A 22,687-nucleotide genomic window follows, 5' to 3' on the forward strand; every position below is an offset into this window, starting at 1 on the left:
GGAAGCAGGTGGGGAGACTGACAAAAACCTCCGGGAATCGCACGGAAACTTTGGGTGGGGTGCAAAGTCTCCAGAGGTTTCCGTTCAGGTTTCCTAAGTGGGACAGAGGCATTTGAGGGTAAGTCTAGAATTAGAATTTTCAATAATACTTAAGGCAATTGATAAGATTCAATTTTTATAGGAGAGAAAATAATTTTCTTTGACAGGTAATTGATTGAACTATGGAAATTAACAATAAATGGCTGGAAAGACCCAGCTAGTTTGATAAATCTGTGGATGGAATGGACAGGAGATGCTTTGGGTCAGGACTGAAGAAGAGTCTTGATCTGAAACATTGTCTATCCATTTCCTCACCAGATGCTGCTAGACCTGTTGAATTCCTCCAGCACTTTGTGTTTTGAGCTAAATGGGATGGTGCATGTGGACTGGCAGCAGAAGGAGGCTCATACAATATTTAGGCTGCATGTGAATCATCCTCATTTTATTGACCCATCGCCACTAACCATGCTGTTATTTGCCACTGTGAAGATACACACTGTGTAAGAAGCACATATGAGTATTTGCATCCAATTGCATGATTGCAGCAAGCTATTAAGATGCTACAGTGGTGCTGGTCCATGTGAATCAAGGGAGACATTCTACACAGGGTTCACAACTATTCACAAAGGTTGTGATTATTGGTGATCAATCACCTTAGATCCTGGACTGAGGTAGGAATTCCTGAAGGCAGTGTCCTGGACTCAAATGCAGTCTTGAGAATGTATTAAAGCACAGAAAATATATTCAAATGAGGAATAGGCCTATTAACAAATCAACACACTAACTTTTCACATGTTCTCTATGCTCCTGATGTAAAACTGAATGTCCCAGACTATTTATGTAAGTGTTATGTGGCTTAAATCACACCACATTAGGGAAAGAGAGAACATTCCTTGCTGCTTTTGAAATAACCTTCCTCTGTGATTAGGTCACAACTGCAGATATTCAGGTTGTTCAAAGGCTTCCATTCCTGCTATACACAAAACCTCATCCACATTCAGGTATGGGTGGATATTTTGCACAAGTGGCAGGCAGTGACAATTCAGGCATTCATCACCATGGCTAAGTCCCCCACCAATATTCTGGGCATTGCCATGCAGGAGAGGTTTGCATTTACAAGCTGCATCAATACTGTGGCTACAAGGGTGGCAGAGTCGAGCAGCAGTTGAGTTGCTTCCTTCCTGCGCCAAGGACCTGGGTTTGATCCCGACTACGGTTGCTGGCCGTACAGAGTTTGTACGTTCTCCTTGTGACCATGTGGGTTTTCTCCGGGTGCTCCGGTTTCCTCCCACACTCCAAAGACATGCAGGTTTGTAGGTGTAGTAGAAATGATAAATTGTTCCCAGTGTGTACGATAGTGCAAGTGGATGGATGATCGCTGGTCAGTGTGGACTCGGTGGGCCGAAGGGCCTGTTTCCACGCTGTATCTCTAAAGTCTAAAGTAAAGATCAGGTCAGAATGTGGACATGGAGAAGATGCTGATTGCTCAAAGCCAACTACAAGGCATAATTTAGGATTATGATAGAACATTCCTGAATGGATGCAACTCCAAACACATTTGAGAAAATCGACAATATTCAGAAGAAAGTAGCCTAGTTAACACTTTATCCACCACTCTGGATATTCACTGCCGCCACCCGAGGCAGGTCATGACTGCATTCTTTATTATGCTCAATTGGACAGCTCCAATTCACTGAGGCTCATGTGATAGCCACATCCAACCCACAATCTCTCCCATTTGGAGCACAAAGGCAGCAGTCACATGCAAATGCCACCAGCTGCAAGTTAAACATGACCCCAGTACCATCCTTCTTTCTCTTTGCTGGGGCTAAACTCTGATTCTCCCTCCGCAGTGCCACAGGACAACTCTAGAGGTTGAAGAAGCAACCTCACCACCATTAAGTAAAATTGAGGATAGACAATGAATGCGGGCTTCAGCAGTGATATCAACTTCACCTGAGCAAATAAAGAAAATCTTAGCTGGTATATGAGAGTAATGCAAATACAGTCAATAATACATCAAGTAAGTGGCAATTTAGTGGTGCGTGGATTAACTGCACAAAAGAGACAAAGTCTATGCTTTCTGCTTTAAATACCGAACTTACAGTCTGAAGAAGGGTTTTGGCCTGAAACGTTGGCTATCTCATTCGCTTCATAGATGCTGCTGCACCCGCTGAGTTTCTCCAGCATTGTTGTGTACCTTACAACCATAAAAACCTGCCTCCAGGAAATGCGAAACTAGAATTCACCAAGACCTTTGATGTGATTAAAACTTCAAGCTTAGTTGATCTTATTTAAGCCTCATTTGGTCTTAGAATTTATAATGTATCCTAGAGAATGTATGTACAGGATAGCAAAAAAAATCATCTTGCATGTTAAATATATTTAGAAAATACACACAAATGGAATCATTTGATTTTAGAGTCATATGGAATGATACAGTGGAAACAGGCCCTTCGGCCCAACTTGCCCACACGGCTCAACATGTCCCAGTTACACCTGCCCATGTTTGGCCCAAATCCCTCCAAACCTGTCCTATCCATTTATCTGTCTAACTGTTTCTTAAATGTTGGGATAATCCCTGCCTCAACCACCTCCCTGGCAGTTTGTTCCATACATCCACCACCCTTTGTGTGAAAAGGTTACTCCTCAGATTCCTATTACAACTTTTCCCCTTCACCTTAAACCTATGTTCTCTGGTCCTCGATTCACCCACAAGAATTTTGTTAATTCAAAAGTACTCGGGGGAAAGTACTAGTACCACTGTTGATAACTTCCAGTGGAATATGGAATTGGTGATCAGCTGATACATATTTAAAAAAGAACAAGATTTCTTTTAAGATTAGCTTTTCTCCAAATGTTGTGATTAATTTCGTTGTCTCTGTAATGCATTTCGTTGTCTCTGTACTGTACACTGACATAGAAACATAGAAACATAGAAAGTAGGTGCGAGAGTAGACCACCAGGTCCGTCGAGCCCGCACCGCCATTCGCTCATGGCTGAACACTAAACAGACACACTTACCACAAACAGTAGACACAAGACACAGAACACAAGACACTACCCTCCCCTTTATACCTCTATCACCCCTCTCCACCCCAAGAACCTCGTGATCTCCTGGGGGAGGCAAAAAACCGGATAAAAACCCAGGTCCAATTCGGGAAAAAAAAACGGGAAATTCCTCTCCGACCCCAATCCAGGCGATCGACACTTGTCCAGGAGATCACTCAGGTCTTACTATACTAACCATACCTAGGTCCATATCCCTGCCCTCTCCCCGTAGCCCCTTATCCCCTTGGCAGCTAAAAAACCATCTATTTTAGTCTTAAATATATTTAAAGTTTCTGCTTCCACTGCTCCCTGGGGCAGTGAATTCCATAAATTAACCACCCTCTGGGTGAAGAAGTTCTTCCTCATCTCAGTTTTAAAAGAGCCCCCCCTTATTCTGCAACTATGTCCCCTAGTTCTAGTTTCCCCGATCATTGGGAACATCCTCGGTGCATCCACCCGATCAAGGCCCCCTCACGATCTTATATGTTTCAATGAGATCGCCTCTCATTCTTCTAAACTCCAAAGAGTAGAGTTCCAGCCTACTTAACCTTTCCTCATATGTCAATCCCCTCATTGCAGGAATTAATCTTGTAAACCTTCGCTGCACTGCCTCCAGGGCTAGTACATCCTTTCTTAAGTATGGACCCCAGAACTGTACACAGTATTCCAAATGTGGTCTCACTAATACTGTGTACAGCTGCAGCAAGACCTCCGTGTTTTTATACTCAATCCCCCTAGCAATAAAGGCCAAAACTCCATTGGCCTTCCTAATTGCTTGCTGCACCTGCATACTAACTTTCAATGATTCATGTACTAATACCCCTAGATCCCTTTGCGTTGCATTACAACGCAGCTCCTCCTCATTTAGAAAATAACTTGCCCTATCATTTTTTTTCCCAAAGTGAATGACTTCACATTTATTAGTATTAAATTTCATCTGCCAAGTTGTTGCCCACTCACCTAGCTTATCTATATCCTTTTGCAGACTCTTCCTATCCTCCTCATCCCCTACTTTTCCTCCCATTTTTGTATCGTCCGCAAATTTTGATATATTACACTTGGTTCCCTCCTCCAAATCATTTATATAAATTGTGAACAACTGGGGTCCCAGCACCAACCCTTGCGGAACCCCGCTAGTTACCGGTTGCCATCCCGAGTATGAACCATTTATCCCCACTCTCTGCTTCCTATTTGTTAGCCAATCCTCTACCCATGCTAATATATTACCCCCAATCCCATAATTTTTTATTTTTAGCAATAGTCTCTTATGTGGCACCTTGTCAAAAGCCTTTTGGAAGTCCAAGTATACCACATCCACCGGTTCCCCTTTATCCACCCGGGTTGTTACTTCCTCAAAGAATTCGAGCAGATTCGTTAAACAGGACTTCCCCTTCACAAAACCATGCTGGTTCTGTCCGATGAAGTCATGTTTATCCAAGTGCCCCGTTAGTGTTTCTTTAATAATTGTCTCTAACATTTTACCCACCACCGATGTTAGACTAACCGGTCTATAGTTACCCGCCTTCTGTTTACTTTCTTTTTTAAATATAGGTGTTACATTGGCCATTTTCCAATCCACTGGGACCGTTCCTGCCTCCAGGGAGTTTTGGAAAATTATCACCAATGCATCCACAATCCCCACCGCTATCTCCCTCAAGACCCTTGGATGTAATCCATCAGGCCCAGGGGATTTATCCTCCTTCAGTCTCATTAATTTCCCTAATACCACCTCCTTGGTGATCTTAATAGTATTTAGCTCCTCCATTCCTACCGCCCCCTGTTTATCCAGCGTTGGAATATTTTTTGTGTCTTCTATGGTGAAGACTGATACAAAATACTCGTTTAATGCCTTTGCCATTTCCATGTTCCCCACCAACAACTCTCCAGCCTCACCCTCCAATGGACCAACGTTCACCTTAGCCACCCTTTTTCTTTTTATATAGCTATAAAAACTCTTACTATTAGTTTTTATGTTGTTCGCTAAATTCCTTTCATTGACAATGACAATTCAAATTGAATCTGAATCTAATAGAGAATTGATGCAAAGATGTTATATGAGGACAAAGCAACACTGCAGCTTTCAATTAGTGTCCCAGCTCTGCTTGATTACATAAGGCAACACAGTGGCACATTCTTGAATGATAAGCTACTTTGACAAGTACTGCAGACAAGTTTTCTAAAAAAGACAAATCGATCAATAAAAGAAACAGAACAAAGTACTTTAATAAACAATAAAGGGGTTGCTGTGTGGGAAGGAACTGCAGATGTTGGTTTAAACCAAAGATAGATACAAAAAGCTGGTATAAGTCAACGGGTCAGACAGCAACTCTGGAGAAAAAGGAATAGGTGACGTTTCAGGTTGAGATCCTGTGTTACACTTCTGATGTCTGCAATATGTTTTGTATTATTCATGCTTCAGCATTGTCCAAGGTGGGTGTCCCATCTTGTACCCTGGGTAACCAAGTGTCAATTATTAAAGATGTATGATCGCACTATCTACATCTTGCAAATTAGAAAATATGGTGGGAAGAAGAACAAATTGAAATGTGAGAAGACACATTTGATGTGTGTTGTCCTCCCAGCGATCCCTGCAATATCACTGGCCCCTGGCTGTAACAACTGCAGCAATAATCTGGCCAGTACAGTACTCATTAGAGAACGTCCTCAACAAAGTATCTTAGAAAGTTCCTGATATCTCTCCAAAGTTACCTTCAAACATCCAGCAGCACATGAACAGTAAAGATAGCATTGACAATTCACAGCAGTGATAGTTTACTCTCATCAATGGGCATCCCCAGGAGAAGGTATTATGCCAGCCACCATCAACCTAAATGGTATGCTGTCTGAGCAACACCGGGCAATTTAAGTGGCAATCAGCTGTTTAATGAGCCTCTGGATAGCTATTCCCAGCACAAGCTATAACTCCTTTCCCAAAATTGTGCCATGCATTTGAATTTGTGCTAAACCAGCATTTCAGCTTAACACCCCAACTTACCACTTTGAAGGTTCTTTACCATCGAAGGAGAAACAACTTGTTAATCTTGTTTGAAGATCAATAACTCAATTTGGAGCAAGGACGTGGAATCTTAATCTGCTACTCAGGAAGGATTCCAAAACATTATTATTCACATTAATCATGATATGATGATTACAAATTCATTTTATTGAACATACACAGATTTTCATAATTGATTTTATTTCAGAATAACAATTATTAATCATAAATACATAACAAAAAACATTGATTGATTCATAATTAGTCAACTGGAGCCTTGAATTTACATGATCATCTCTTTGTTTGCTACCTTAAAAGCATAATGGGAATAGTATACGACAGAAAGAAGTGTTAATTGATCAACCTCAAATAATGCAGTAAGGTCAAGAAAAAGAACACAACTCGGGCAAGATTAGAAGAAATCATGTTTCAAAAATGTATCTTGATTGTTGCAGGCATCACAGAAAGATTTGAGTTATTGAGTCATAGATTTAGCCCGGAAACAGGCTCTTTGGACCAACCTGCCCACACTAGCGCAGATGTCTATTCAAGCTAGTCCCACCTGCCTGCATTTGGCCCATACTTCGCTAATCTTTTTCATCCATGCACCTGTCCAAATGGCTATTAATCATTGTAATCAAACCCACTTTTAAAGCATCTGATAACTAGTTCCATCTACTATGTGAAAATGTTGACCCTTTTTAAGTCCTTTCTCTCTTTACGTCTGTCCTCTAGATTTAAGGGGCTGTCCCACTTGGGCGACCTAATTGGCGAGTTTAGAAGAGTGTGAAAAAATGACATGATGAAGACCTCCTTCGACTATGTTGAAGACCAGCTTCGACTAGCTATGACTAGCTACGACTAGCTACGAGCTACGACTAGCTACGACTAGCTACGACTAGCTACGACTAACTTCGGGAAAATTGGATACCGAATAGTGGAGAGTGAAGACGACCCCCTTCGATCACCTTCGACCTCTCTTCGACTATGATGAAGACTATCTACGATTAACTTCGACTATCTTCGACTACCCTCGATTACCTATGACTAACATGCCGACCTACTAAGACTAACCCTACGAGTAAAAAAAGTATCGATTTTTTCCATGGCGACCCTTTTTTCCTCGCGGGCATTTTTGTGGATATATGGAATAAGCCACCAGAGGACATAGTTTTAAACAGCATTTAAAACACACATGGGTTGTATGGTTCTAAACATAGAAAATAGGTGCAGGAGGAGGCCAATCGGCCCTTCGAGCCAGCACAGCCATTCATTGTGATCATGGCTGATCATAATGAATGACCCTAATTCTATGTCATTTTTCTTTCCCTATTAATAGGCAACATTCCCCAAAACCTGAAATGTACCACCCATCATGTATTTTCAGCTTCTCTCATGAATTCAAGGTATCTTCTAATTTATATTGAAATATTGCACCGGGCACCGACAGATAAACCTGACCGTTGGCTATTCTTCACTGGCTCCCAGCCTGTTGCGCGGGGCTGCAGAATTTACCAGTGAGCAGTGGTTCCCAACCTTTTTTTGGCCATGCCCCACCTAATCACCTCTAAAATCCTGATGCCCCCCCCCATGTGGTGATATATAATTCTTATCATTTCAATACCTTGGTTTAAACAAGCTTCAAAAGAACATGGTTCAATAAATAAGGTTCTCCCATGACCTCGCGCGCTTCGTGCGACGTGCATGAAGAGCGATGGCGCGGTGATTATGTAATAACTACACAATAAAGACCTTTTTTACCCCAAAAAAATTATTTACTCAAAATAACATCTGAAACATAAACTACATATGTTTACCTGATGGAAAATCCAAAAAAATAAAAATCGGAAATTTGGACCCAGACCTCCTCAGTTGCGCTCAATTGCCCCCCCTTAAAAATCAAATTGCCCCCCTGTGGGGCGTACGCCCCACGTTGGGAACCACTGCCGGTGAGCCACAGCCACACCTTGACAGCTGCCCTGGCTCACCACTGCAGAACCAGGAACCAAGCTGGATTCATCCAAGGCTCGCCTCCTGCTGGACCCCTGGAGTCATCCAAGGCTCGCCTCCTGCCCGACCACTAACACCAGGAACCGTTGAGGAGGCCTGCGATGGCAGACAAAGGGCCATTTTCAAGATGGTGGTGGATGGAGGAGAGGATCAGTGCTGCCAGAACAAGGGCCTTTCATGTCCAAGGCAAGACTGTACTCTTCAGAACCTTGAAACGTTATTGGCGCCTGAAACGTGGAACTCTTCAATGGGGATTTTATGGTTCATTAGTGTTGTTATTGCCACACGTTTTAAAAATATGTGTTAATGTTCCCTGGTTTGTTTTATGTAGCTAAGGAAATCTAAATTATTTCTTGTGTTCTAATGTATCTATGAATCTTATTAATGGTTTATGTTCCAAGCCGATCATCCCAATTTCCTCTATCACGTTTGGTTCTCTGCAATGCTTTCCATTCTCTTGTCCGTACTGCCTCTTGTCCATCTTCTTTCTCACACTTCTCTATCATATCACTGTTTATCCCCCACACTGACTGTCCTCCACAAACACATCCGTTATCTTTATTTCATCTCCGATCCTCTCTGCATCCTGCACTCACTTTACCCTTTAATTTGTGTAGCCAATGCTCTAAGAATAGGAAGACCAGTCCACCTTAACCAGACACAAATATACACATTTTGCAATGTATATAGCCACTTTAAAAGAGCAAAATATAATAAAAAATATTCAACTAATACATCCCACAAACCTGTGAGGAGCAAAGTTGAAGAGTAGACTTGCTGATGTAACACAGCATTGGCACAGAAAAGTGAAGAGTTAATGGGAAAGATTATATTGTGGGTTAGTGGCTTTGGTAATAAAAGAGAGGAAAGGAAACTGCACAGATATGGATTTGCTTAAGGCGGAAAAGGTTCCAATTAAACCGTGGTATCGTTCTTTGGTCCTCTACCCAATACTTCCTGGACAATTTCTAGTTGGAGGACAGAAACTGCTGGCAAGCAGCTCAGACTTTGTTACAACTACAGTAAGTGTAATAATGAGGTGTATTAGAGCCTTGCCTTAGGTAATAAGTGGATATTGGCCGCATTTGGTTCTTGGGCAGCTATTCGGTTTCCATTTCCATGGTTACAGTTTTAACTGCAGTGCAGTTTTTGCTGTGACGAGTCTGAGGTGCCGGCAGTGTCTTCTACAATTGTAGAACAGACGGCCCCGGGTGAAAACAACATGGTCTCGATGGTCTCCAGAGTTCTCCCCCCCCATAGATCATGTGTGGCTGCTCTGTTGTGTGATCCAATTATAAGTAAAAACTCCAACATAACATAAAAATGATAAGGTGGGCTGACAGACAGCATCACTTGAAGGTAATTTTGGATAATGAACTCATACAATGCCCTTTTCTGGCGTTACCTTGCACTAAACATTATTCCCTTGTGTTGTAAATGTACTGTAATACACTGTAAATACACTGTACACTGTTTGATTATAACTATGAATTGTCCTTCTGCTGACTGGATAGCACGCAACAAAAGCTTTTCACTGTACCCTCCGTACACGTGACAATAAACTAAACTGACACTGAAACTGAAGTGAGGAATGCACGGTGGACACTGGTCACTGGCATCCATTCACCCTCAATGACTGGACACTACTCCCACAAGTTTTCATGTCAGATCGCAGGCCACACCTATAGATGCTGGCTTACACAGCATCTGTGAAGCCGTCCACTGTGAAATGTAAAGGTGGGCTTCCAAAGCAGATAGATATGTTTTCTGTTATCTCCACGAGATCTAGCTGCAAGCAATGGCGACTCCACTCGCCCCTGGCGTGCAGCCTGCACCCAACCACATCCACACCACAGAGCTGCTGCTTAACCAGTTCAGGAGCTGACACATCTCTGACCCTTACATAGAAACATAGAAACATAGAAATTAGTTGCAGGAGTAGAGGCCATTCGGCCCTTCGAGCCTGCACCGCCATTCAATATGATCATGGCTGATCATCCAACTCAGTATCCCGTACCTGCCTTCTCTCCATACCCCCTGATCCCCTTGGCCACAAGGGCCACATCTAACTCCCTCTTAAATATAGCCAATAAACTGGCCTCAACTACCCTCTGTGGCAGAGAGTTCCAGAGATTCACCACTCTCTGTGTGAAAAAAGTTCTTCTCATCACATACCACAACCAAAGTTTACCTTTCTGGCCTACCATCCCAAGTGACGACTCAACTAAACCCAATCCAGCTAACTGTGTCTGTTTCCCAATGAGACACACTGAACCTCAAGTTCAAGTTCAAGTGAGTTTATTGTCATGTGTCCCTGTATAGGACAATGACATTCTTGCTTTGCTTCAGCACACAGAACATAGTAAGCATTTACTACAAAACAGATAAGTGTGTCCATATACCATAATATAAATATATACACATATGAATAAATAAACTGATAAAGTGCAAATAACAGAAAAAGGGTTATTAATAATCAGAGTTTTGTCCGAGCCAGGTTTCATAGCTTGATGGCTGTGGGGAAGTAGCTATTCCTGAACCTGGTTGTTGCAGTCTTCAGGCTCCTGTACCTTCTACCTGAAGGTAGCAGGGAGATGAGTGTGTGGCCAGGATGGTGTGGGTCTTTGATGATACTGCCAGCCTTTTTGAGGCAGCAACTGTGATAGATCCCCTCGATGGAAGGAAGGTCAGAGCCGATGATGGACTGATGAACCTCACCCTCATCCAAGTGATGTCACCACTTTCATCCCCATTATTCACAGTTGTTTCTCTCTGCAGCAGTCCACCCTCCACCACCTATCCACCCTGCCCCTCCATTTACTTGATTTCCTTGCAAATGAACATAGAACTGTAGTGGACAGGAACAGGCCCTTCAGCCCACAATGTTTGTGCTGAACTTGATACCTAATTCAACAGTGTAAGAAGGAACTGCAGATGCTGGTTTAAACCGAAGATGGACACAAAAAGCTGGAGTAACTTAGCGGGACAGGCAGCATCTCTGGAGAGAAGGAAAGGGTGATGTTTCAGGTCGGGACCCGTCTTCTAATTCAACTGATCTCATCTGCCTGGTACTTGATCGATATCCCTCTAATCCTTGTTTATCTAAAAGCCGCTTAAACACCATTATCGTATCTGCCTCCTTCACATCCCCTTGCAGTGTGTTCCAGGCAGCCACCACTCTCTGTGCAATAAAGACAACTCCATTAACTTTCCCCCTCTCACCTTATGGCCATGTCCTCTAGTGTTGGACATTTCCCGCTCGGAAATAGGTTCCGACTGTCTACTCTATCTATGCCTCTCATGATCTGATAGAAACATAGAAAATAGGTGCAGGAGTAGGCCATTCGGCCCTTCGAGCCTGCACCGCCATTCAATATGATCATGGCTGATCATCTAAAATCAGAACCCCGTTCCTACTTTCTCCCCATATTCCGTGATTCCGTTTGCCTTAAGAGCTACGTCTAACTCTCTCTTGAATACTTCTTTATATACTTCTATCAAGCTGTTTAAAGGCCTAACTGATTTATTTAGATCAGTTTTGTTTAGATATACAGCATGGAAGCAGGCCCTTCAACCCACCTGGTCCATATCAAGTTCTCATCCGCTCGCTCCACATTAGGTGTAACGTACAGAGGGTGATTAACCTACAAACCTGCACGTCTTCGGGATGTGGGAGGAAACCTGAGCACCCAGCGGAAACCTCTGCGGTCTCAGAGGAAACATGCAAACTCCACACAGACAGAATTTGAGGTCAGGATGTGTCGATCTCTGTTTTGGATTATCTCATTGACTGAACATACATAACCATCCAGGGGGGAGAGTGCCAAAGATTCTCCATCCTTGGCACAAAGACATTTCCTTTGTCTCGGTCTGAGTAATCCATCGCTTATTCTGAGCCAGCAAGTATTGGGTGAGACTTGTTCAAGAAATTCTACCCAGCAAAGAGTTAAAAGGATCTTCAGAGCCAAGAGTTTAGACAGGAAAGAAATAAATGCTGAGAAATGTAGAGTCATCCAAAAACTAGTTAGGAAACGGAATGTACGGAAACATTTGCAGATGACAGCGATTGGAGAATATATAAAATCTAATGAGAAGTAACAGCTCAAACCTCTGTGAAAATTAAACACATTTTTCTTCTTATAACAGGAATAATAAATTTGATAATAGTTTAGTAAGGCTGGATACAATTTACAGTAAGAATGATTCAACATTAAATTGAATAATGTATCTGTATGTCTGCACATAATTATAGCATGTTAATATGCAAGCACATAACATCCAGTTAGGTGAGTAATTATGAAATTCAGAAATTACCCTTGCGTCACTTGAAATACCGTTACTTTATAGTTACCTCACATCGGAAAATACAATTACTGAATATATGGTAGGATTACAAGTAGGAAGTAAGGTATTAAACTATTTGTTGTAATGAATAAACTAGATGCTTCCTTTGAATAAACTAGATGCTACGAGGCCTTTTACTGGCCTCGTAGCAGTAGAGTCCACGTCGCAGGGGTGGAAACTGGAAGTACCCTGAACTAATTCTACGACCGCCATTATCTGTTGCGACAAGTGATGGCTTCCACCGATTGTCACCGGAAGCTTGCGTCGTTTTCAGGACGGACGATGACAGCGAGGTCAGCATTTGTAACAAGATGGACACTAGATGCAGGAAGATTGCTCCCGATGTTGGGGAAGTCCAGGACAAGGGGTCACAGCTTAAGGATAAGGGGGAAATCCTTTAAAACCGAGATGAGAAGAACTTTTTTCACACAGAGAGTGGTGAATCTCTGGAACTCTCTGCCACAGAGGGTAGGCGAGGCCAGTTCATTGGCTATATTTAAGAGGGAGTTAGATGTGGCCCTTGTGGCTAAAGGGGATCAGAGGGTATGGAGAGAAGGCAGGTACGGGATACTGAGTTGGATGATCAGCCATGATCATATTGAATGGCGGTGCAGGCTTGAAGGGCCGAATGGCCTACTCCTGTACCTAATTTCTATGTTTCGATGTTTCTATGACACGAGAAGAAGAAAGCCTTTCACTTAATTGTTCAGATATAACAATTGTCCTTGTAATGATTTAAGTTCTGCATGCAATTTGCTATCCTATTTGCAAGCTAGTAAGTGATTTTAGCAAGCAGCACGTTCATATGTTTGGACAATATCATTCACTATTTGTATTTGAAACTTCGCTATTTCTGGAATTGAAAACAGAAAACATTAACAGTACTCAAGAGGTCAAACAATATCTATGGAAGAAGGAAGAAAGGGTCAAATCAGTGACCCTTCATCAGATTCAATGTTTCAGGATAATGATCTTTTCAAGGTCTTCACACTAAAATGGTAAATGTATCTCTCTTTACGTATGTCACCCAACTTTCTACATAGTTCCAGCATTTTCAGGTTTTACATTCACAGTGCCTGCAGTATTTTGCTTTTGACCTTTTGTCAGAATTGGTTATGTTGCATTTCAATGGATTGACTTTAGGCAAGATGCACTGAGGCCATTCCAATCTACGGGATATTATATTCCTCCCTTTGTCAGTTGCTTTCACTACAGAGAAAGGGAAGAATACCCCAGTAAAGTATATTTCAGAGCAAAGATTTCCAGCTAACATCCAAACATTTGAACATTACATCAAGGGTGTATTTTGAAATAAATTGCGTTGGGATGAAATTGTGGTGGTTATGGTTTTATTTGAAAAGCCTTCTTCAGAACAGCTAAAGTAAATTGCCCCTAATAATTGTGTCAACATGGTATCACTTTGTGACTGCTGGATCGTGTCAGGCCCCATAAGATTGGGGATAGTATGTTGACTCATCGGCTCTGATCTTCCTTCCATCGAGGGGATTTATCGCAGTCTCTGCCTCAAAAAGGCTGGCAGTATCATCAAAGACCCACACCATCCTGGCCACACACTCATCTCCCTGCTACCTTCAGGTAGAAGGTACAGGGGCCTGAAGACTGCAACAACCAGGTTCAGGAATAGCTACTTCCCCACAGTCATCAGGCTATTAAACCTGGCTCGGACAAAACTCTGATTATTAATAACCAATTATCTGTTATTTTCACTTTACCAGTTTATTTATTCATGTGTGTATATATTTATATTATGGTATATGGACACACTGATCTGTTTTGTAGTAAATGCCTACTATGTTCTGTGTGCTGAAGCAAAGCAAGAATTTCATTGTCCTATACAGGGACACATGACAATAAACTCACTTGAACTTGACATAGATAGAAGAGTCATTAACTAGCAGCAAATAGAGAGTTAGGATAAATGGGTCATTTGACAGTCAGTGACCATTGAGATACCACAGGGACCAATGGGCTCATCCATTTATAATCTACATTAATGACTTGAATGAAGTTTATTGTGGACACTTGTGTTGATGGTCCAAGGGAGAGCTAATTGGGAGAAGGAAGAAAAGAGACTGCAAAAGGGATGCAGATAGTTTGAGTAAGTGGGCATGAAGTTGATACCTGGAGTATATTGGAGTGAGGGAAGGGGTAGAGAGGTTCGGAGGTGAGGCAAGCAAAATAAAGAAACAAATTCTTACTTAAAGGTACCGTGTACAAAACCGTGAAGACACATGGGGTCCCAGTGCATGAAACGTAAATAATTCATAAACAAATAACGATGGATGTATGAAGAAAGATTGAGCAAGTTGAGCCTAGCTCCTTGAAGTATAGAAAGATGTTTAAAGGGTGGTGTATGTATGAAACAAGCTGCCAGAGGAGGTAGTTGAGGCAGGGACCATCCCAACATTTAAGAAGCAGTTAGACAGGTGCATAGAAAGGATAGGTTTGGAGGGATATGAATCAAATGCGGGCAGGTGGGACTAACGTAGCTGGGACATATTGGGCGGTGTGGGCAAGTTGGGCCGAAGTGCCTGGTTCCACGCTATATCACTCTATGACTCAATGTGAGGTGATCGTATTGAAACATTAACTTTGTGAGGGGAATTGATAGGGTGGATGTTAAGAGGATGCTTCCTCCAATGAGTATTGGGAACTAAAGGTTTTATTGTCACCTACACGTACCAATTAAGGTACAGTGATATTTGAATTACAGCGAATTACATTGGGATTACAACTAAGTGGCATCATTTCAGAATAAGGGGTCATCAATTTCAGATGGAGATGTTTGCTAAATAGTATTGTTTGTGAATAATTGAATGCCTTTATTATGGTTAAAAAAAACAGGTTTATGCCGGAATGAGGATTGGGCATACATAGCCTGATAATTAAGTGACAAATGAACACCATTCTGAGAATGAACTAGTATGTTGATGTATACAAACAGGTTGAAAAGTATAGGCCCTCTCCCACTTTCCCGAGTTTGCACGAACTCTCCCGAGTTTTCCCCTTGATTCGAACTCGGAGAATTACGGTAATAGCCGTTCGTAGGTACTCGGGGCTATTTTATTTAGCGTGGACATTTTTCAACATGTTGAAAAAACGTCCCGACTTACCTGATGCCCCGAGTTCCTACGGCTGGCATTACGAGCCGCTACGAAACATCTACGGACTCCTACGGGCTCGCTATCGACATTCCCTGAGTTTGAATCAAGGGGAAAACTCGGGAGCGTTTGTGAGTAACTCGGGGAAAGTGGGACACGGACTTCAATTTACTTTTGAAATGCACATCACAGATGATTGATGCTGTGCAGTAACTTGGGTCTCATCTGCCATTTATTTCCACAGGCAGATTACGTTCTTATCATGGAGTTCTTCTGAAGTTTCTGTTTGATCGATTTCTAATGAAAGATGCAACATTTTTTGGAAAGCATGGGGAATTAAAATACCTCTGCTCACCACCAATTAAGTCAAATTGTAATTAAAACCCTCTTATGTGAAGTGGAGGAGACTAAATTATCTTTTTCTGAAATAAATGTCCTCAGGTGGCCAAAATATTTCTGAAAAGATTTATTTCTGAAAATGAATATGTAGTTCATCAGCAGATCCCACTGTATAATAATTATTTTAAAATGACTTTCTTGATGGGTATGTAATCTGCTTGGTGCACCACTCAGACATATAGGGTACACAATCGTACAAAATCGTATATGAGTCTATGCCGGATTTAGCTGGCGTGAGCCGGGGTGGCACACAAGGCATGAAGGTATATGAGGACATCACGGTATCACAGTGTTGGGAGATGTGGACCATTGAATTGGTTTGGGTGGCACAATGACATCCAGCAACTGAGGGTTCATCCTGATGCCAAGTTCTGCCTGTGTGGGGTTTACATTTCACACTCCGTGTGACTACAAGGCTTTACATCCAAATGTCAAAGATGTGCAGTGGATAGGTTATTTGACCTCAGAAAGTTGCCCCTTGCATGCGGATGAGTGGTAGAAGGTCATTTCCATCGGGCCGCGTGGCAGAATGTGGCTTCCCGATGGGCCGTGTCCATGCCTGACAACCGGCCTGGCTCGCTGCCGTGGTGACGAGAACAAGCCCGGAGAGGTTGTCGCCGAGCCCGTCCTCTGCTCGCCGCATGGACCGGAAAGGAAGGAGTTGGACCGGTGACGGGAGACAGTGCAGGGCCTCGGCGATGGAGAGGGCCACTGGAGGCCCTGCAGCAGCCTGGGGTTAGGCCCAGCGAACAGCGGCTGTATCCCAACCACAGGCCTGGCTCACCTGGAGAGGGAAGGCCACCGACCCTGCCCTCACTCACCCCGTGGATCGGGAATCAGAGAGGAGGTGGATGCTGGACAATGGGACCTGTGAGAGGAACTACGCTTACTGGGAGCGTAGTTAAATTAAAGATTGAGAAGCACAAGGTGTTGTAAAGCTGAAAGAAGTTATATTGACAGTGATAGAGACGGCCTCTGTCGGCATGGGAACTAATGCAGGTCAGTACACACAGGGAATGACCCACTTCAAGCAAGGTGCAAGGCCACCAAATTCAAGTGCAGTTTCATACCATTTCAAGCAGGGTGAAACCACCATAAAACCACCACAAAACCACGTAACACACCACAAAACCACATAAAAAACCATACTCACAGTTCAGTAGACATTCAGTGTGTTCAGTTGATTCACAGCTCAGACAGAGAGTCATGACCTCTCCCTCCCCCAGCTTGCAGAGACAGCCACGCCCACACTTCCGGGTTTTATAGTCCCTCCCCCCTCCCACCAGAAGGGGCGTGGCCTTCATAGCGTGATTGACAGGAGGGAGAATCTCAACATGCCTAACTGGTCTTATTCTTCATCCACTGTATTATTTAATGTTTGTATTGACTTTATTTGAGTCAAGACAAAAAATCCATGCCTATCAATATTACAACATGAGTTAAATCAATAGCTCAGTCCATGAGCTAGAAATATACGAGTCATCCTTAAATACAGGAGCAGTGCCGCTAGACTGGAGGGTAGCAAATGTTGTGACTCTTTTTAAGAAGGGCTGCAGGGAACATGCTGGGAACTATATATAGGCAGGTGAGCGTAACATCTGTAGTTGGTAAGTTACTAGAGAGTATTCTGAGGGATAGGATATACAGGCATTTGGATGGGCAAGGGCTGATTAGGGACAGTCAGCATGGTTTTTTATGTGGGAGTTCTTGTCTCACAAATCTGATTGATTGACATGGACTTCAGTAAGGTGTTCGACAAGGTTCCGCATGGTAGGCTGCTCTGGAAGGTTAGATCACATGAGATCCAGGGAGAGATAGATGAATGGTTAGCAAATTGGCTCCATGGAAGAAAACAGAGGGTGATGGTGGAAGGTTGCTTCTCAGACTGGAGGCCTGGTACTAGTGGTGTGCCTCAGGGGTCGGTGTTGGGCCCGTTACTGTTTGTCATCTACATCCATGATTTGGATGAGAACATACAGGGAAAGATTAGCAAGTTTGCTGATGATACAAAAGTTAGTGGTTTTGCAGATAGTGAAGATGGCTGTGAATGATTGCAGCAGGATCTGGATCAATTAGCCAGGTGGGCGGAGGAATGGTTGATGAAATTTAATACAGTGAAGTGTGAGGTGCTGAATTTTGGGACGTCGAACAAGAGCAGGAACTACATAATAAATGGTAGGCCTCTGGGCAGGGTTGTAGAGCAGAGGGATTTAGGTGGATGGCTCCTTGAAAGTTGAGTCGCAGGTGGTCATAAAGGCTTTTGACACTTTGGCCTTCATCAGTCAGAGTATTGAGCATAGAAGTTGGGAGGTCAAGTTAAAGTTGTATAAAACGTTGGTGAGACCACATTTAGAATATTGTGTTCAGTTCTGGGCACCATGTTATCGGAAAGATGTTGTCAAGCTTGAAAGGGTTCAGAAAAGATTTACAAGGATGTTGCCAGGACTAGAGGGTGTGAGCTATAGGGAGAGGTCATGTAGTCTGGGTCTCTATTCGTGCAGGAGGATGGCAGATCTTTATAGAGGTGTACAAAATCATGAGAGGAATAGATCAGGTAGTTGCACAGTCTTTTGCCCAGATTAGGGGAATCGAGGACCAGAGGACATAGGTTCAAGGTGAAGGGAAAAAGATTTAATAGGAATCTGAGGGTAACTTTTTCACACAAAGGGTGGTTGGTGTATGGAACCAGCTTCCAGAGGAGGTAGTTGAGGCTGGGACTATTCCATCGTTTAAGAAACAGTTGGAGAGGTACATGGAGAGGACAGGTTTGGAGTGATATGGACCAAGCGCAGGCAAGTGGGACTAGGGTAGCTGAGACATTGGTGGCCAGTGTGGGTGAGTTGGGGCAAAGGGCCTGTTTCCACACTATATCACTCTATGACTATGACTCCATGAGGGTGCTACATCTGGCTGAGCCCATGATCCGTGTAACACAAATTCCCTCCTGTCCCAGCCATGAATATAGTCTTTGGACAACACAGGCGAGAGGTTCAATCCACAGCTTTGCGGAGTTAATCAATTTCAGCTATTCAACAGCGCTGTACCCTTTGCGGCATTTGAATCAAATACTTGTAAAATCAATGAAGGTATTTGCTATCCAAAGAAAGAACTGGCTTTAATAAACTGTGCTTTCAACTAGTTGTGGATGTTTTCTACGCTGAATATACTCAAATGCACCAGCACCTTTGGCACTGCGATTTGGTCCAAAAGGATATCCAGTGAATGACCACTTTATGCACAGTAATGATGTTAATAAATGATTACTATATTTATTAGTATAGAAAATTGAAAATACAAAAGTATAGATACGCAATGTTGGAGTAACTCAGCGGGGCAGGCAGCATCTTTGGATAGAAGGGACAGGTGACGTTTCAGGTAGAGACCCTGCTGCAGACAGACCCTTCTTCAGTCATCTATCCAGAGATGCTGCCTGTCCCGCTGAGTTACGCCAGCATTTTGTGGCTATCTTCGATGTGAACCAGAACCTGCAGTTTCTTCCTATACAAAAGTATAGCACAGGAACAGGCCCCTTGGCCCACAATGTCTGTGCTGAACATGATGCAAAGCTAGACTAACCTCCCCCTCACATGATCCATACTCCTCCATTCCCTGCATATCTCAGAGAGAAACCACATGAGGTCATGACTTTATCATGCATATTCTTTTAAACGTGGAATCATTAAATCTCAGCTATCTCTACTGTAATTCAGGTTATATTTGTGATTCCAAAACTATCCATTTACACAAACAAATGCAACCCGCTTAATGATACCGCTGCTGAGAGTACCAGCAATTAGTCTAATGCAATATCTAATTCAATTTAGCCTGCCAGTTATTGTGGTGAATATCATTGCTGTGGCAGACATGACATTTCTCATCCAGTTAGATGCTAAATGCTAGTCCAAAATAACTGAGTTATTCCAGCATTCTGCGTCTATCTTCGGTATAAACCAGCATCTGCAGTTCATCCCACACTCATCCAGTTGTTCTGCAAGTGTTGTGCTTTTATATTTCACTGCAAAAAGCTTCCCCTATTTTTCTCTAATGACTACCATTATCAAGTAAATATCTTGCTTACAGCATAGTTAATCTCAATTTTTTTAGTTGAGTTATATTTTCTCAAATTCTGAAAAACAAATATTGCCCTTCACATTAATAATTAATTATTAAATAGTTTCTGGTCATAAAAACAAGCAACATGGAATGTCCGTGCCTTGTATTAAATCATTTTATAAATATAACACCCCCTGCAAGCTCTCATATTCAGTCACTATAATGGATCCATGCTGCAAAGTTACAAGAAGAAAAAGCTGACAAAACAATTGTGATTTTCCCTGGAGATCTTGCATAATGGAATACTGTATACTTGTTATTAAATGTGTTAGTGACATCTAGTGGCAGATGAATGATTTTTTGTCATTCTTTATCTGACAGGTTGCCAAATTTGAATATTTGCCAATCTTGCCAACTGACATGCGAAACACCTATTCGTAGTTTGGACGCCTGGCTGGGCGCATGAGGACATAACTGCACCACTCCTCCTGTTGTCCGATGTGTCATCTTGCTGACAAAGCCGATAACTCAATCACCATGTAACCTCCTGGCAGGCTTTTTATCTTAGAGTCATAGAGTGATACAGTGTGGAACAGGCCCTTAGGCCCAACTTGTCCCCACTGGTCAACATGTCCCAGCTGCACTGGTCAAACCTGGCCGCGTTTTGTCAACATCCCTCCAAACCTGTCCAATCCATGTACCTGTCTACCTGTTTCTTAAATCACACGATCAGAGTGTTGCTCCCCAGGTCCACAGTTGCTCCTCAGGTCCACTGCCCGGCTTGAATCCCCACTGAGAAACTGACAGTGCATTCTGCAGCAGTCTCATAGATTAAAGAACAAAAACTATTCAGTACAATAGAGACAACAACAAAAAAAATTGTGGTGGTTTCTGCATTGAAAGCGAGTTATTAGTGCAATGGTCATTTTCTATCATCATCATTATCGTCCTTTTATTGTCATCATGCAAAGCTACAATTGTACAGTGCAAAATGAGAAGACGTTTCCCAGGGAATACCGGAGCATCGCACATAAAAACTTAAACAGTTCATGCATAAATAAAAAACAATCCAGTTCCTGATAAAAACAGTACGAATAGTTTAAAAAAAATAAAAAAAAAATAAAATAAAAATAAAAATATAGAGTGTACAGATAATTACTTTTATTGCAATATTAACTCCAACAACCACCTTCCACTGTGCTAGATGCAACCAGAGGTAATGTCCATATTTCAGTTTTAGTTGGGCATCCTGATTCATACTCATTCCGATTCTGACTTGAAATTCAGAGTGGCCGTTCTTACTTTTTTTTAGCTTAGGGATACAGCGCGGAAACGGGTCCTTCGGCCCACCGAGTCCGCACTGACCAGCGATCACCGCCCATTAGCACCACCATACACACACTGGGGACAATTTTTCATTTTTTATACCAAGCCAATTAACCTACAAACCGAAGTTCTCGGCAAAAACCCATGCAGGTCATGGGGAGAATGTACCAACTCTGTACAGACAGCGCCTGCAGTCAGGATTGAACTGCGGCTGATACGCCACCGTACCACCCAATATTATATATTGGTTTAATACATAATATCCACTCTGCTTCAGGCATGCCATCAGTGCACTCACCTCTAAAATCCAGCTCTCTTGTCTATGTTTGTGTCACGATCTTGCTGAGCACTGGAAACGAGTGGTTCTGGTAAATGGAGCATTGATAAGAAGGTTATTGGCCCCACTTGATCACATTGTCCGTGACAGCTTCTCAGGACAAGAATTAGCCTTGGATGATTTGTCTGGCTTTTACTGAACCATGCTGGATTGTGGTGCTGGTGTCAGCTATAACAACATATGAAGAGTATTAGCTTAGTAAACCACAGACACTTCACTGAATGGCCAGGATTTGCCTGAATGAGGCAGACAGGTGTATTGTTTGTGATATAATGGATGTGTTTAGCCATTTACACAGTACTATGTATGTTGGTAACACACAGATATCAGGTTTTCATTTTCACCCCAAGTACTCCCAAAGCAAATTTAAACCCCCTCTCCAGCATCAGCAATGTGAGGATATTATAGACAATAGATAAATAGTTGGAGGAGTAGGCCATTCAGCCCTTCGAGCCAGCACCACCATTCTCTGTGGTCATGGCTGATCATCCACAATCAGTACCCCGTTCCTGCCTTCTCCCCATATCCCTTGACTCCGTTATCTTTAAGAGCTCTATCCAACTCTTGAAAGCATCCAGAGAATTGGCATCCACTGCCTTCTGAGGCAGAGAATTGCACAGATTCCACAAATCTCTGGGTGAAAAGGGTTTTCCTCATCTCCGTTCTAAATGGCCGATCCCTTATTCGTAAACTGTGGCCCCTGTGACGATGTTGGGCCTTGTCTTGTTGAGGTGCATTCCACCCAGTTTACATTTGACCCTCACCTCCAGGGTCTGACCTCCCCAGTGGAGCAGGGGTGAAGCTCAACAGACTTGGTACTGGAGTTGGGCGTTTCAGTGCCAGCGTGTGGCGATGGGAACTCCACCAGAGCCCAGTGTGAATGTGGAGCAGAACAACAGACAGCCAACCATGTCATCTCTGGGTGCCCGCTCTACCACCCACCAAATGGAGCTCAGGGCCTGGCAGACATTGACGCAGAGACAACAACCTGGCTGCTCAACACCCGGCTTG

The sequence above is a fragment of the Leucoraja erinacea genome, chromosome 23 (assembly GCF_028641065.1).
Source record: "Leucoraja erinacea ecotype New England chromosome 23, Leri_hhj_1, whole genome shotgun sequence".
Taxonomy (NCBI): Eukaryota; Metazoa; Chordata; class Chondrichthyes; order Rajiformes; family Rajidae; genus Leucoraja; species Leucoraja erinaceus.